The following is a 16,357-nucleotide window of genomic DNA, read 5'->3' as shown; positions in this document are numbered from 1 at the left end:
TATACACTGTACTAATGCCGACATTGTGCATGCTCTGTTGCCTGTGTCTATGTGCCTGTGGTTCTGTCAGTTTGATCATGTGATGTATCTGACCCCAGGAAAGTGTCAATAAAGTTTCCTCTTCCTGGGACAATGAATTCACGGTGTTCTTATTTCAATTTCCAGGAGCGTATTTCGAGCACGATATCACTGTGGTCTCGCCGGTCAGCAAAATGTTAACGACAGGTAGCAGCGACGTTTTCGTTGAGTTGTTAGTGTTGACAGACAAACAACATTGCGTGCAATGACCGCAGAAATTATGTGAGACGTAGGACGAACGCACCAGATAGGACAGTGCTGCGAAATCTGGCGTTATTTGGCTATGGCAGCAGAAAACGACCGACGCGAGTGCCATCGCTAACAACACGACATCGCCTGCAACACCTCTCCTCGGCTTGCGACCATATCGGTTGGACCCTAGACGATTGGAAAACCCTGGTGTGGTCAGATGAGTCCTGATTTCAGTTGCTTCTTGAGCTGATGCTAGGGTTCGAGTGTGGCGCAGACCCCACACAGCCATGGACCCAAGTTGTTGGGGTTGGGGTTGTTTTGGGGAAGGAGACTAGACAGAGAGATCATCGGTCTCATCGTATTAGGAAAGGACGGGAAAGGAAGTCGGCCGTGACCTTTCGAAGGAACCATCCCGGCATTTGCCTGGAGCGATTTAGGGAAATCACGGAAAATCTAAATCAGGATGGCCGGACACGGGATTGAACCGTCGTCCTCCCGAATCCGAGTCCAGTGGGACCGAAGTTGTCAACAGGACACTGTGCAAACTGGTGGTGGCTCCATAGTGGTGTGGGCTATGTTTACACGCAATGGACTGCGTCCTCTGGTCCAACTGAATAGATCACTGATTCGAAATGATTAGGTTCGGATAATTAGAGACCATTTGCAGGCAAATAACGACAGAGTTTTTATGGATGACTATGCACCATGTCACAGCTGTTCGCGATTGGTTTGAAGAACGTTCTGGACAATCCGGAAAATAATTTGACCACTCCGATCGCCCGACTTTAATCTCATCGAACATTTATGGGACATATTCGAGAGGTCACTTCGTGCACAGTATCCTGCACCGGGAATATGTTCGCAATTATGGACAGCTATAGAGGCAGCGTGGCTTAAAGTTTTTTTTTATTTTTTTATTAGGGGGCGGGGGGAGGGGGACGACTTCCAACGACTTGTTGAGCCGGTGTCACGTCGAGTTTGTGCACTGCCCCAGGCAAAAGATGTCGGACACGATATTAGGAGGTATCCCAAGACTTATCACCTCTGTGTACACTACTGGCCATTAAAATTGCTACACCACGAGGATGACGTGATACAGATGGACAGGAAGAAGATGCTGTGATATGCAAATGATTACCTTTTCAGAGCATTCACACAAGGCTGGCGCCGGTGACGGCAGCTACAACGTGCTGACGTGAGGAAAGTTTCCAACCGATTTCTCATACACAAACAGCAGTTGACCGGCGTTGCCTACCGGAACATTGTTGTGATGCCTCGTGTAAGGAGGAGAAACGCGTACCATCACGTTTCCGATTTTGATAAAGGTCGGATTGTAGCCTCTCGCAATTGCAGTTTATCGTACAGCGACATTGCTGCTCGCTTTGGTCGAGATCCAATGACTGTTAGCAGAATATCGAATCAGTGGGTTCAGGAGGGTAATACGGAACGTCGTGCTGGATCCCAACGGCCTCGTACCACTAGCAGTCGAGATGAAAGGCATCTTATCCGCATGGCAGTAACGGATCGTGCAGCCACGTCTCGATCCCTGAGTCAACGCATGGGGACGTTTGCAAGACAACAACCATCTGCACGAACAGTTCGACGACGTTTGCAGGAGCATGGACTATCAGCTCGGAGACCATGGCTGTGGTTACCCTTGACGCTGCATCACAGACAGGAGCGCCTGCAGTGGTGTACTCAACGTCGAACCTGGCTGCACGAATGGCAAACCGTCATTTTACGGATGAATCCAGGTCCTGTTTACAGCATCATGATGGTCGCATCCGTGTTTGGCGGTGAACGCACATTGGAAGCGTGTATTCGTCATCGCCATACTGGCGTACGGTATCACCCGGCGTCGCGGTATCGGGTGCCATTTGTCACACGTCTCTGTCACCTCTAGTTCACATTGACGGCACTTTGAACAGTGGACGTTACATTTCAGATATGTTACGACACGTGGCTCTACCCTTCATTCGATCCCTGCGAAACCCTACATTTCAGCAGGATAATGCACGACCGCATGTTGCAGGTCCTGTACGGGCCTTTCTGGATATAGAAATTCTCCAGATCTCTCACCAATTGAAAGCGTCTGGTCAATGGAGGCCGAGCAACTGGCACGTCACAATACGCCTGTCACTACTCTTGATGCCGGACAGTAAGGCCATGCGGTTCTAGGCGCTTCAGTCTGGAACCGCGTGACCGCTACGGTCGCAGGTTCGAATCCTGCCTCGGGCATGGATGTGTGTGATGTCCTTAGGTTCGTTAGGTTTAAGTAGTTTGTTCTGGGTACTGATTTCTCATGATCTATGCACCCAAATTTCGTGAATCACATGTCAGTTGTATAATACATTTGTCCAATGAATACCCGTTCATCATCTGCATTTCTTAGTGGTGTAGCAATTTCAATTGCCAGTAGTGTGTATTGGGTCACGCAGATAAGTTACACTCCAAGTTTTCGTGACCGAATTTTGATGATGAAGCTGGGTTTCTGTTTTAGGCAATACGGTATTAAAAGAAAGTAACACAAAAGCTAGGTTTAACTTAACCGCGCAGATCTGCGAGCGTGCGCCCTACTTAGGTCGTCGGCGACGCAGACTTTTGCACGTTTCGTGATGAAAGTGTCGCCTTTCTCCGCTGTACGGTAGCAGATCTTGGTGGCAAAGTGCCAGCCACACACCTGCAGGGAAAGCGGGATTTGCACGGCGGGCCGCGTTTGCTTGTTTGACTTGTCGGACGGGGTGTGGGGTGTGCGTTAGCCAGGACAGCGGGCACTGGAGTGGCACGGCAAAGCACTTACCTGTTAGTGCCTTTAAGGGTCGCCACTGCGGCAGAGGCGCGTGGAACGGGTGAGCGCCCGACACCTTCCAGGTCTCCCTAGGCGCTCCACTACGTTCATTTTACAACTAGTGTATCATTTGTTCCTGTTCGCCCCGTTACTCCGAGAGCAGCAACGAGCAAAGCTTTAAAAACAGAATTTATCACAGTCAAAACCTGCGTAAATGGTACCTCGGCTCCATGGGTTTTGACTTCAGTCTGCTGGTTTTCCGATACGTATACTGCAACGTTCAACCACAGACATACATTACCAATCGTCGTCTTTGTTTTTCGGCTTCTTTTTTCCGCATTTGCACTTGTACCAGCTGTAGAGGTTAGCTTTGTCTTTTGCAATTGTAAGAATAGTCTTACTGACACCAGATCCGATTGAGATCATTTATTTTCACCTCGGTCGCAGTTTCGAATCCTGCTTCGGCCATGGCTGTCAGTGATGTCCTTAGGTTAGTTCAATAACTTTATTTAAAAAAGCGGATAAAGTGTCACTAGAAGCCTTCCTAAGAGACAATCTCCATTCCTTCCGAACTGCTTATGCAAATGTAGACGAGATGTGGCTCAAATTCAAAGATATAGTAGCAACAGCAATTGAGAGATTCATACCTCAAATTGGTAAGAGATGGAACGGATTCCCCGTGGTACACAAAACAGGTAGGAACGCTGTTGCAAATGCAACGGAAAAAGCATGCGAAGTTCAGAAGAACGCGAAATCCCGAAGATTGGCTAAAATTTACAGACGAGCGAAATTTGGCACGGACTTCAATGCGAGATGCCTTTAATAGGTTCCACAATGAAACATTGTCTCGAAATTTGGTAAAAAATCCGAAGAAATTCTGGTCGTATGTAAAGTACACAAGCGGCAAGACGCAGTCAATACCTTCGCTGCGCAGTGCCGAAGGTACTGTTATCGACGACTGTGCCGCTAAAGCGGAGTTATTGAACGCAGTTTTCCGAAATTCCTTCACCAGGGAAAAACGAATAAAATATTCCAGAATTTGAAACACGAACATCTGCTAGCATGAGTTTCTTAGAAGTACATACCTTAGGGGTTGCGAAGCAACTCAAATCGCTTGATACGAGCAAGTCTTCAGGTCCAGATTGTATACCGATTAGGTTCCTTTCAGATTACGCTGATACTATAGCTCCCTACTTAGCACTCATATACAACCGCTCGCTCACCGATAGATCTGTATCTACAGATTGGAAAATTGCGCAGGTCGCACCAGTGTTCAAGAAGGGTAGTGGGAGTAATCCATTTAACTACAGACCTATATCATTGATGTCGGTTTGCAGTAGGGTTTTGGAGCATATACTGTATTCAAACATTATGAATCACCTCGAAGGGAACGATCTATTGACACGTAATCAGCATGGCTTCAGAAAACATCGCTCTTGTGCAACGCAGCTAGCTCTTTATTCGCACGAAGTAATGGCCGCTACCGACAGGGGATCTCAAGTTGATTCCGTATTTCTAGATTTCCGGAAAGCTTTTGACACCGTTCCTCACAAGCGACTTCTAATCAAGCTGCGTGACTATGGGGTCTCGTCTCAGTTGTGCGACTGAATTCGTGATTTCCTGTCAGGAAGGTCGCAGTTCGTAGTAATAGACGGCAAATCATCGAGTAAAACTGAAGTGATATCAGGTGTCCCCCAGGGAAGCGTCCTGGGACCTCTGCTGTTCCTGATCTATATAAATGACCTCGGTGACAATCTGAGCAGTTCTCTTAGGTTGTTCTCAGATGATGCTGTAATTTACCGTCTAGTAAGGTCATCCGAAGACCAGTATCAGTTGCAAAGCTATTTAGAAAAGATTGCTGTATGGTGTAGCAGGTGGCACTTGACGCTAAATAACGAAAAGTGTGAGGTGATCCACATGAGTTCCAAAAAAAAAAAAAAATCCGTTGGAATTAGATTAATCGATAAATAGTACAATTCCCAAGGCTGTCAATTCAACTAAGTACCTGGGTGTTAAAATTGCGAACAACTTCAGTTGGAAAAACCACATTCATAATATTGTGGGGAAGGCGAGCCAAAGATTGCGTTTCATTGGCAGGACACTTAGAAGATGCGAGAAGTCCACTAAAGAGACAGCTTACACTACACTCGTTCGTCCTCTGTTGGACTATTGCTGCGCGGTGTGGGATCCTTATCAGGTGGGATTCACGGAGGACATCGAAAGGGTGCAAAAAAGGGCCCCTCGTTTTGTATTATCACGTAATAGGGGAGAGAGTGTGGCAGATATGATACGCGAATTGGGATGAAAGTCATTAAAAGAAAGACGTATTTCGTCGCGGCGAGATCTATTTACGAAATTTCACTCAGCAACTTTCTCTTCCGAATGCGAAAATATTTTGTTGAGCCCAACCTACATAGGTAGGAATGATCATCAAAATAAAATAAGAGAAATCAGAGCTCGAACAGAAAGGTTTAGGTGTTCGTTTTTCCCGCGCGCTGTTAGGGAGTGGAATGGTAGAGAGATAGTATGATTGTGGTTCGATGAACCCTCTGCCAAGCACTTAAATGTGAATTGCAGAGTAGTCATGTAGATGTAGATGTAGAAGTAGTTCTAAGTTCTATGGGACTGATGACCTCAGCAATTAAGTCCCATAGTGCTCAGAGCCATTTTTGAACCATTAATTTTATAGTATATTCAGTGACATGGTTTGTCCCATAGTGCTCAGAGCCATTTTTGAACCATTAATTTTAAAGTATATTCAGTGACATGGTTTTTTTATTGTTCACTGCATTCTTCGTCTTCCACGTGTATGTGTTGAGTTTTTATATACAGTACATTCACAGCACTTTATAAATTCACACTTCTTTGTCGGGCAGTATCACTACCCTCTCGCCCTTTCGAGAAATGGCGAGAGGACAGTGATAGTTCCCGACAAAGACATGTGAATTTCTTTTTCTCAATTTTGATATCAAGTAGCAATTGCCTCATATTTGGTTGAAATAGATTCATGGGTTTAGGATGATATGGCTGACGTACAGACATATATATAATACACTAGGTGATCAAAAGTAGCTGGACGCCTGGCTGAAAATGACTTACACGTTCGTGACGCCATCCATCGGTAATGCCGGAATTCAGTGTGATGTTGGCTCACCCTTTGCCTTGATGACAGCTTCCACTCTCGCAGGCATACATACAATCAGGTGCTGGAAGGTTTCTTGGGGAATGGCAGCGCGTTCTTCGCGGAGTGTCGCACTGAGGAGAGGTATCGATGATGGTCAGTGACGCTTGGCACGAAGTCGGTGTTCCAAAACATCCCAAAGGTGTTCTATAGGATTAAGGTTAACACTCTGTTCGGGCCAGTCCATTACAGGGATGTTACTGTCGTGTAACCACTCCGCCACAGGCCGTGCATTACGAACAGATGCTCGATCGTGTTGAAGGGCTCAATTGTCATCCCTTAATTGCTATTGAGCAATGGGAAGCAAGAAAGTGCTTAAAACATCAATATAGGCAACTGTTGTGATAGTGCCACGCAAAAAGAAACAAGTGTTGCAAGCCCCCTCCATGAAAAACACCATCGCACCATAACACCAGCGCCTCCGCATTTTACTGTTGGCTTTACACACGCTGGCAAATGACGTTCACCGGGTATTGGCCATACCCACATCCTGCCATCGGATCGCCACATTGTGTACCGTGAGTCGTCACTCCATGCAACGTTTTTCCACTGTTCAATCGTCCAATGTTTACGCTCCTTACACCAAGCGAGGCGTCGTTTCGCATTTACGGACGTGACGTGTGGCTTATGAGCAGCCACTCGACCATGAAATCTAAGTTTTCTCACCTCCCGCCTTACTATCATAGCACTTGCAGTGGATCCTGATGCACTTTGGAATTCCTGTGTGATGGTCCGGGTAGATGTCTGCCTATTACGCGTTAAGACCCTCTTCAACTGTCGGCGATCTGTATCAGTCAACAGACGAGGTCGGCCTGTACGGTTTTGTGTTGTACGTGTCCCTTCACGTTTCCACTTCACTACCATACGAGAAATAGTGGACTCCGTGAAGAATGGGCTGCAATTCCCCAAGAAACCTTCTAGCACCCGATTGAACGTATGGCTGCGAGAGTGGAAGCTCTCTTCAGGGCTAAGGGCCAACACCATACTGAATTCCACCATTACCGATGGAGGGCGCCACGAACTATTTAAGAAATTTTCAGCCAGGTGTCCGGATACTTTTGATCACATAGTGTAGGAACCACGTTCAGAAACGGTTCGTTTCCATTTTACAACGAGAACAGAGCTACTCAGTCGCGCGCTACATGTTTCTTATGCAGTTCTTTTATGGTTGACTACCCACATTCGTGAATGGCACGATGACGTGATCTTTGTTTCCCTCTGCCTTGTTTTCGTGTTTCTGGTGATGCGTCACTTGACATTATGGTGACTAGCACTACAGTAATAGGACCCCTGAATACACGTTCTCAGAGCACACCAATATATTGTTAATTTAAGGCGAAGTTTGCCGTAATGGAAGAGAAGCTGAAACTCGTGTTACTCCATGTCTGCCAGAGTGGAGCATCGGCTGCGGGAAAGGGGAAAAATTTCACAAGTGATAGAGTAAATTGTGGTGTTCCAAGAAGATGGCGTACTGTCGAATTGGAAGAGGATGTGCTTTGTAAAGTTGAAAAGAACCCATAGACGAGTACCCGAACCATTGCACGCATGGCACGTGTCTTGAATGTCTCTTAGTCGTCTGTCTGGCGTGTTCTGCATCATGCACCCCACGCTCCCAGCGGATTTTGTGCCATGTGTCAATTTCTGTACTTGGTTTATACACCGTCTTGTGGATTTTCCTCAGTTTCCAAGGATAATTTTGTTCAACGACGAAGGGCATTCCAACATGGAAGGTGTTTGGAACGCTCGAAAAAGGCACATTTGGACATCAAGAAAACCTCAAGGCTACGTGTACACGAAGACTTCTCCATACCTTCGGCGTCAGTGTCTGGGCACGCCTTAATATTTCTGCAACAAATGCTGGCAGAGTTTTTTGGAATTTATGCCATTGGACTTTCGGCACGAATGTTGGTAACACCGTGATGTCGCGGAAATACATTTTGCAGTTCGCGTCCGAAACCATCTGAACGTAGTGGATCGATCGAGGTGAATCACGTGTTTGGCCACCAACATCCCCAAATTTAACCCTTTTAGGATTTATTGGTGGGCCCCATGAAGAGTCTTATTTATGAGACCCTTGACCAGTCAGAGAAAGATCTGGTTGCGGCAGAAGTGATTAGCAATAAACCACGCATTTTGGACAGAGTTTATGCGAACTAACTGAGCAGGTACACTGTGTGCACCAAAATTGGTGGTCGTCATATCGAAAAGCTGTTGTAATATAGCAGTAAATAGGAGTGAAATCTTTACATCTTGTTTGCCTTCTAATATAGAAACGAACCCTTTTCGGACATGGATTCCTATGTGAAACCCCTGCAGCATAAAATCCAATTGTTAATGGTACGCAGGAAGCTGGAGTCAGTGGCTGGTTTTTCTTTTGGTTGGTTTCAGAAGTTTTCTTACTTTAGTTGTGACTGTTGCACAGTACTTTTTACCCAACTGAAACCTCAGGGGAAATTGTTTATCATTTAATTTCAAGAATAGGTTCAATCTTTCACGAAAGATGAACGGATCTCACTGGAACTCACTGGTGTCCTCCGTACAAACATTGAAGGAGTCATCTCTGTAAAGCACTTGAAAATAGATATTTTAAATCTCAATGCTGAAGTTTCTTTAACACAAAATGCTACCCAACAGTGGTCCAAGGCACTAGGAAAACAGCAAAAGGCATTTCAGGCAGTATGGTTTCAAAACATAGTGGTCATAATTATTTTTGTGTCCAATACGGAGGACAAATCGTTTGTCGCCTGATAGAAAACAGCTGGTATTAGCTGTTAGGTAGTGCACCCAATATGACTTTGAACACAAACTGTGGTGTTGTGTCAACAGGATTTCAACTGTTTGCTGACCATGATACATAAATACATATTACAGATATTTGAATATAGGTTTATTCTCCTTTCTGTGCAGACAAATGTTTCAATAGTTCAGATTTTAAAGCCAGTGGTATTCAATGTTAAAAGGAACGTTGGTGCAGTGAGGGGCAAAAGTACACATTTGCACTGTCTGCTTAGGTGCAGATGTCACGAAACTTAAGGTTGGTTTGAACACCACAGCTATTTATTAGACATGGTCGTTGCCTTCTGATGACCACTGAACTGACTAACCTAACCAGATACATTGGGGCCTGAAGTTTAACATGCACTCCAAGCCATGGTACAACTTGTCATTTTTCACATGTGTTTAACATGAATTGTGAAACACCCTGTATGTCTACATTATGGATGGCTGTATGGTCTTGAAAGCGAAGGGTACAGACCCGTACCGCTCGCTACACGTCACAAGGTGGCTTTCACGGTACAAATATCAAAGTTTAGTGGCGACTTCTTCACTTGTTAAGCCGTGGTCAATTACACACACTCTCCAGTGAGGTGGACAGGAAAGATTTCCCGTGTCACCTGCGGAGGCAGACATGTGCGTTCTTCGACAGCAGCCGCAAACCACCTGTGGACTACCCGAACACCGCAGCAACAGCTCGGTAGGTAGAAGGCGGTGTCGGTACGGTTGCAGGCTGCAGGACCTGGCTGTTGCGACACGGGCGGGCGTGGCGGCGGCCGTTTCTGCGTGCCTCTGCTCCCGTCGAGCGGTGCCGGTGTATTTTGGCAGAGCTCCTACCGCGAACGCTCCCAACACCGGGGCTGACCTGCCCTGCCCGCAATGAGCCGAGCGTGACTATTTCAAGACCGCCGCCTCCTGGAGAATCACGCGCCAAAATACTCGACGCAGTGCTGGCGCCCTCACAGCAGCACCCGAGGTGAAGACGGAGTCGCGACTATGCGCGCCACATTGTGTGGCGAAACATATCTTGTGAAGCATTGCCACTTCCAACTTAGGGTACCTGTACACCGCAGAGATGGCAAGTGAACGAGCATTCCGGAGAACAAGTCTCTAATGCTGACTAACATTCGGTTCTACTTTCAAACAAGCGTTTACACAAGACGAGCGACAGAGAATACTACCGATCGAGCACTGACCATGCGAACGCTGCGTTTTTGTTAATTTGGCACTAAACTTAGGTTATCTTGTATCCACTGAATTGACAGCTACGTCTTAGGATTTAACAGGGGAAAGCTTCTCGAGCATAATAAGGGAAAACTTACGAAACGGCATGCAGCACCAGAGCGGGACAGCACGCTTACGTAAAATATCAGATGCTTCAAGTCACGCAGAAGGGATCATTCCAGCCGGTGGCGCCATGAAGACGCCAGCCGCGCTTCAGAAGTAACACTGTAATCAATAAACATCATTTCAGAGAAAGAGGGTAAGAAAGAGAGAGGTTGCGGAGGGGTCTATGGAAGGGGTACAAACACACTATGTCATCAAAAGTATCCGGACACCTGGCTGAAACTGACTTGTTTGTGGCGCCCTCCATCGGTAATGCTGGAATTCAGAATGGTGTTGGCCCACCCTTAGCCTTGATGACAGCTTCCACTCTGGCAGGCATACGTTCAATCATGTGCTGGAAAGTTTCTTTGCGAATGTCAGCCCACTTTTAACGGAGTGCTGCACTGAGGAGAGGTATCGATGTCGATGGGTGGGGCCTGGCACGAAGTTGGCGTTTCAAAACATCCGAAAGGTGTTCTCTAGGATTCAGGTCAGGACTCTGTGCAGGCCAGTCCATTACAGGGATGTTACTGACGCAGGTCAGGACTCTGTGCAGGCCAGTCCATTACAGGGATGTTACTGACGTGTAACCACTCCGCTACAGGCCGTGCATTATGAACAAGTGCTCGATCGCGTTGAAAGATGCAATCGCCATCCCCGAGTTGCGCTTCAACAGTGGGAAACAAAGTGCTTAAAACATCAATGTAGGCCTGTGCTGTGATAGCGCCACGCAAAACAGGGGGTGCAAGCGCCATCCACGAAAAATACGACCACACCATAACAACACCGCCTCGGGATTTTACTATTGGCACTACACACGCTGGCAGATGACGTTCACCGGGTATTCGCCATACCCACACGCAGCCGTCGAATCGTCACATTGTGTACCGTGATTCGTCACTCCATACAACGTTTTTCCACGTTCAATCGTCTAATGTCTACGCTCTTTATACCAAGCGAGACGTCGTTTGGCATTTACCGGCGTCATGTGTGGCTTGTGAGCGGCCGCTCAACCATGAAATCCAAGTTTTCTCACCTCCCGCCTAACTGTCATAGTACTTGCAGCGGATCTGATGCAGTTTGGAATTCCTGTGTGATGATCTGGATAGATGTCTGCCTATTACACATTAAGACCCTCTTCAACGGTCGGTGGTCTCTGTCAAATAACAGACGAGGCCGGCCTGTAAGTTTTTGTGCTGTACGCGTCCCTACACGTTTCCACTTCACCATCACACAGGGAACAGTGAACCTAGGGAAGTTTAGAAGTGTGGAAATCTCGCGTACAGAGGTATGGCGCAAGTGACACTCAATCACCTGACCACGTTCGAAGTCTGTGAGTTTCACGGAGCGCCCCATTCTGCTCTCTCACGATGTCTAATGACTACTGAGGTCGCTGATATGGAGTACCTGGCAGTAGGTGGCAGCACAGTGCTCCTATTATGGGAAACCTCTCTCACTTACGCCAACCGACTATTTCCCTTTATCCCCAAACATTGTCGCTTAATCCCTACCCGGCAGGTTAGCCGAGCGCGCTAACGCGCTGCTTCCTACACTCGGGTAGGCGCGCCGGCCCCACATCGAATCCGCCCGGTGGCTTAACGACGAGGGCCGGTTTGCCGGCCTGCCTGGATGTGGTTTATAGGTGGTTTTCCACATCACCTAGGTGAATACCGGGCCTCACGTCACGCCTCAGTTGCGCACTATTCCATGGATTACACTAGTCGCAGACAGTTGGGGTACACCAATTCCTTCCCCGGGAGGGGGGGGGAGGGGGTAGGGGTGAGGTACGTGGTGTTGGCGGCAGGAAGGGGATCCGGCCGGCCACCCCTTCAACTAACACTGCCACATCTGATTAACCACGCCGACCCTACCTATCTGCGGAAAAACCGGCACAAGCAAAGAAAGACTGTCGCTCATTCCCAAGCAACATTTGGGTTTTGGGGCACGACAATCTACATAGATGTCTCCTACAGAATGATATTGCAGTGTCGTAGCCTCAATATCCTGTAGAACCCAGTCCTCCAAATCTATTGTACGCACAGTCCACTGCCTTCCCTGTACGTTCATCTGTCTGAACGAACCCATGATCACACAAATGCCCAAGAAGGGCTTGAAATGTTGTGTGATGTGGTTAGTGTCTGTGAAGGTACTTTTTTTTGGTACAGCCGTGTTGCCTCTCCATCGTTTTCATCCGCTCAGCAGTATGCAAAGACCATCTCGGCTTGTTCCAGACATTAACACCGGACCATTCTGCTGCTTACAGTACGCTGCGTCAATCACAGCCCGCAGAGCACAAGAAACACACGGCACGTAGTCAGAGGACCTTTCTTCGTCAGCGCCATCTACTGTCGCTGGGAAAAAAAATTAGGACAGTCAATAGTTCCAGTTTCTTGGCTGCTGTGTACAAGCTTTATCCATCACTCCCTGTCAAGACAAATCGTGTTGTTCATGTTCAAAAATGTTCAAATGTGTGTGAAATCTTATGGGACTTAACTGCTAAGGTCATCAGTCCCTAAGCTTACACACTACTTAACCTAAATCATCCTAAGTACAAACACACACATCCATGCCCGAGGGAGGACTCGAACCTCCGCCGGGACCAGCCGCACAGTCCATGACTGCAGCGCCTTAGACGTGTTGTTGATGACTATCCGTTGTTGTAGCCTCGCAGTAATGCCCATCTCTCATTTCCACCCAGCCTGTTCTGTGTGTTCCTACCCTTCGGAGTCCCTGAACTACTTTCTCCACATTTACTCGAGTTGCTATCGTAAGCTCTATTCTTAAAGTGACCCCGAACCATGTCTAGATATTCCTTCTTGCTCCCAGAGTCCCAATGATCCTCGTCACCTCTTCATTTCCTACTTTGCCCAATTTTACTTTCTGTATCATGGTGCTCAATAATACCTTCGATGTCTGCAGTCGAAATGTGCCCGTCTTCGTTAGGGTACATGTTTCTATAGGATTTGGTCGGTGTGATATGAAGTAGCTATTGTACACCACTGATTTTGTTTTAACTGGCGCCTAGTGATCCCGTAGAAGTGGTCCAACAGAAGCATGAGCTGTTCTGAAAAAATATTGTTGACCGAATTATTACAACGAGCTAGTGAAATAGGACGTTGGGTAATGGCGTGCCATTCATGGCAACCTATATTATAGGCGTCTGCAAAATGGCGGAGAGGGGCGGGGGTGGCGGAGGGGGCGGCGTAAGAGGAGGCACTTGCTCCCCTTTGGATTCTAGGATCAGACTTCTCTAATTTATTACTGAACTCTAGCCTTGATTAATTGCGATTCTACTGAAGTGCAAATTTAGCATTGCCGAGCGTGATGGGAAATCGATAGCTTTCAAGTAACGTGGGTTTGTTTGGTTCTCACGCTGTTCACGGTATACTATACCATTTGCGGTTTTGGCACTGTGTTGCGGTCAAGGCGGATTTGAAGATTTGCTGAAAATTGCTAAAAATAGAGTCCTTAATCAGTTACCTGTCAATTCTTGATAAGCCTTCGCACTTATTTTTGTTGATATCAAACAGGGTCGTTCTTATAAAACTAGTTCAGATTTTTAACTTTCTGTGTCAACACAGTTGATGTAAGAAGAAAAAAAAATTGTGAATGTTTTCCAGCTTTATTTCCTGACTCGTTGGATATCGTGGATTTCTTCAGGTAATGTAGTTTCAGATCAGTGAACTGAAAAGATGCGCTATTAGTGACATTAAAAGATAATTGGCCCGCACTGGTATGTTAGCGTTTCAGAGTAATCTACGTCAAAATAAGTGCTCTCTGAAATTTTCTCGCGGCAATTGATTAATGGTGGGCTTATGGATGTTCTTCTGACTTGTTATTTCCGTTTTATGCACAATACAGGGTGCATCAGAAAGAATCAGCCGATTTGGCACGCTTATATTTCTGAAACTAACAAACATTTTACCGACCAGCCGCCGTGTCATCCTCAGATCACAGGCGTCACTGGATGCGGAGATGGAGTGGCATGTGGTCAGCACACCGCTCTCCCGGCCGTATGTCAGATTACGAGACCGGAGCCCCTACTTATCAATCAAGTAGCTCCTCAGTTTGCCTCACGAGGGCTGAGTGCAGCCCGCTTGCCAACAACGCTCGGCAGACCGGATGGTCACCCATCCAACTACTAGCCCAGCCCGCCAGCGCATAACTTCGGTGATCTGACGGGAACCGGTGTTACCACTGCGGCAAGGCCGTTGAATTTTTGATAAACGGGAAACTCAAAATGTTTTGTTTGATACCTTTTCGTAGGTGTTCAATATGTCCCCCTTGAGATTCACGGCGTATGTCAATGCGGTATTCAGATTGTTCCCACGCTGCAACGAGTACGTCTTGGTACAGCTCCCACAGCTGCTGTTGTTGGTAACGGAAGCACGTAAGCAGAGTCTTGTATAAACCTCCACAAGAAATAATCACATACAGTCAGGTCCGGTGACCTTAGAGGCCAGTAATGTACGGCTGAATCATTCCCGTGCGACCAATCCGGCGTTCAGTAGTCCTTTGATTTAAAAATTGCCGCACTTCCAGGTGCCAGTGTAGCGCGTCACATCCTGTTGGTAAATGAAGTCGTTTGGATCAGTCTCCGACTGTGGGAAAAGAAAGTACTTCCTGTAACAGTGTTCTCGGCAAAGAAAAATGGACCAAACGCCTTTTCATGTGAAACTGCACAAAACACATAACATTTTGGAGAGTCCCTGTCATGTTGTACAGCTTCTTGTGGTTGTTCCGTACCTTATATTCTCACATTATGACGGTTCATCTTTCCAATTAAATGGAATATTGCCTCGTCACTAAACACTAAGCGTAGAAAAAGACTGCCATCCTCCATCTTGCCAAGAACGAAATTACAGAACTGCACACGTTGTTGTCCGTCACCTTCACGAAGAGCTTGCAGTAGTTGAATTCTCTGTGGCTTTAAACGTCGACGCGACACACGCCAGACGGACATCGAGGGCGTGTTGAGCTGTCGAGCTGCACGGCGAACGGACTTCTGCGGACTCCTTGTGAAACTATGGCGGATGCGTTTGACGTCTGTGTCAGACACACGGGGACGGCCCGGCGTTTTGCCTTTACACAAGCAACCTGTTTCTCAGAATGGTTCATGCTATCGTCTGCTCTGTGCTGTAGAAGGATGCACACCATACCTATTACGAAAGCCATGCTGAACAATTATTCGCATTGCGCGAAAAACAGAATACAAAACGCTTTACCGAGCGAGGTGGCGCAGTGGTTAGACACTGCACTCGCATTCGGTAGGACGACGGTTCAATCCCGCGTCCGGCCATCCTGATTTAGGTTTTCAGTGATTTCCCTAAATCGCCGCAGGCAAATACCGGGATGGTTCCTTTCAAAGGGCACGGCCAACTTCCTTCCCCGTCCTTCCCTAATCCGATGAGACCGATGACCTCGCTGACTGGTCTCCTTCCCCAAACCAACCAACCAACAAAACGCTTTCTGTTGTCCCGACACCATTTTTACAAGAATTGAAGTGGGCGCACATTGCTGCTACCTAGCGGTAACCATGTAAAACTCCAGAGTTTGGTCTTTCCAGCAGAACGTTGTTCACGTACGTGTTTCCAATAACGTAATAGGTATGATATTTTTTTGGATCGGATGATTCTTTTTGATTCACCCCATATTTCGACGACCGACCCAGGATTCTTCAGTTGCTGCAAGTTTTCCAACCATCCAGAAGTCCAGGTAGTAAGTACAGACTACAGCAGAACTCGCGGCACCTGAAGATAATGGATAGTCTGATCGTCCAAACATTCATATTGTGCACAAAAAGGAAACAAGACGGCAGCACACCCAGAAGCTCACTATTACCTCAGTAAAAGAAAACTAAAAATATGAGTGAAACCTCTAAAAAGTTTAAAAATATGTCTACATCTACATGTACATTTATACTCCACAGTCTGGAACCGTGCGACTGCTACGGTCGCAGGTTCGAATCCTGCCTCGGGCATGGATGTGTGTGATGTCCTTAGGTTAGTTAGGTTTAA

The 16,357-nt window shown here is 46.9% G+C and overlaps 1 protein-coding gene and 1 pseudogene across 1 annotated transcript in view; both read right to left on the bottom strand.

Moving 5' to 3' along the window:
- Positions 1 to 16,357, bottom strand: part of LOC126278996 (UNC93-like protein MFSD11) — a 222,230-nt gene that overhangs the window by 185,812 nt on the left and 20,061 nt on the right. The gene's annotated exons all lie outside the window — the stretch shown is intronic.
- On the bottom strand, positions 14,439 to 14,556 carry LOC126279243 (5S ribosomal RNA; annotated as a pseudogene).

Source organism: Schistocerca gregaria, chromosome 6 (genome assembly GCF_023897955.1).
Source record: "Schistocerca gregaria isolate iqSchGreg1 chromosome 6, iqSchGreg1.2, whole genome shotgun sequence".
Taxonomy (NCBI): domain Eukaryota; kingdom Metazoa; phylum Arthropoda; class Insecta; order Orthoptera; family Acrididae; genus Schistocerca; species Schistocerca gregaria.
Note: the sequence above shows the minus strand (reverse complement) of the source record. Positions and strands in the feature narration are given on the sequence as shown.